We start from the raw sequence: 1,322 nt of genomic DNA, 5'->3' as shown, positions 1-1,322 counted from the left end.
CGTGGGCGGAAGCCAACCTGGGAGGAGGGAGCCTGCCCTCCCCTTAGAGCAAAGGCCTGTTACCGGCCCGGGCCCCGCGGTAACTTGGCAGCAGGGGGCGACAGCGGCAGGCAGACCCTCCTCCTCTTCCCCCCCATCTCCCCTTATGTAGGGGACGCTGCCCCATTTTGAGAAGCTCCTTGCCACAATTGGGGCGGGGGGATGGGTTGGTTTCTTGGTAATAGCCGAGTAACTAGGCCAGCGTTGAGTGGTTGGTTTCAGGACAAGGGGTTAGATTCCACCAGATTTCATTCTCAGAGCCTCAGCGATAGAGTCACAGACTATTAGGTTAGAATAGGGGTGGCTGCCCTGGCCGTTTGGGCGCCGTGGATAGAGCGTCGGCCTGCGCCCTGAAGGGTCCCGGGTTCGATTCCGGTCCAGGGCTCGTACTGCGGTTGCAGGCTCCCCGCCCTGGTCGGGGGCAATGCGGGAGGCAGCCAGTCCCTGTGTCTTTCTCACATGGGTGTTTCCTCTGTTTCTCCCTCTCCCTTCCACTCTCTATAAAAATCAGTGGGAAAAAAATCCTTGAATGACGATTAAATACACACACACACAATATATATATATATATATATATATATCCCCTTAACTTCTCTGGAACACATTAGCAGTGGCTAAGGTTATTATTGGCTTCAATCTATGGAATTGCTGTCCTGACCATCCCTCCATCCCTAGATTGAATTTACCTCCCCCTCCCCCCTCTGTTGCAAATAATTTATCACTTGATGACAGTGTATGTCATTTCCCCCTGTATTTTCAGTTACTTCCTTAGGATATGTTTCTGGGAAAGAGAACCCTATGGACTTTCTCTTGAGAAAATGCAGCTGTGCACAGAAACTTGGGCATGCACTGTGGCGAGACCAGTCTCTGAATGACACCTGTGGACCTAGGTTAAGAAAGGGTGGTTTAGAAGAGGCGGAGATTAAAGCCGGTCTCTTCCTCTGTGTCGGATTCTGGAGTTTAGACTCAGTCTGTAGTTACCTTATTCGTAACTCAGTGCTTGGTTAATTTGCATAAAATCCTATCAGGTAGATAATACCTCCATTTCACAGGCTCTGAGACCTTAAGTGATTCACACAGCGAAATTCAAACTTAAGCTTGCTTGACTCCAGAGCCCACTCCTTTCCATTCTACCGTACTGTCCTTGAAGTAAGAATTCTTGCACACCTGCTATATGCCAAGGAGTTTTTCTCCTTACAACCATTTTACATGAAGCATTGTTACAGGTAAGGATCTTAGTCTAGAGCAGTGGTTCTCAACCTTGGCTGCACATTAGAATCACC

At 49.3% G+C, this 1,322-nt stretch overlaps 1 protein-coding gene across 2 annotated transcripts in view; it reads left to right on the top strand.

Moving 5' to 3' along the window:
• The window catches only part of BRIP1 (BRCA1 interacting protein C-terminal helicase 1), a 138,282-nt gene that overhangs the window by 247 nt on the left and 136,713 nt on the right, over positions 1-1,322 (top strand). The gene's annotated exons all lie outside the window — the stretch shown is intronic.

Source organism: Myotis brandtii, unplaced genomic scaffold (genome assembly GCF_000412655.1).
Source record: "Myotis brandtii unplaced genomic scaffold, ASM41265v1 scaffold120, whole genome shotgun sequence".
Taxonomy (NCBI): Eukaryota; Metazoa; Chordata; class Mammalia; order Chiroptera; family Vespertilionidae; genus Myotis; species Myotis brandtii.
The sequence above is the reverse complement of the archived record's forward strand: the minus strand, read 5'-3'. Positions and strand labels throughout refer to the sequence as shown.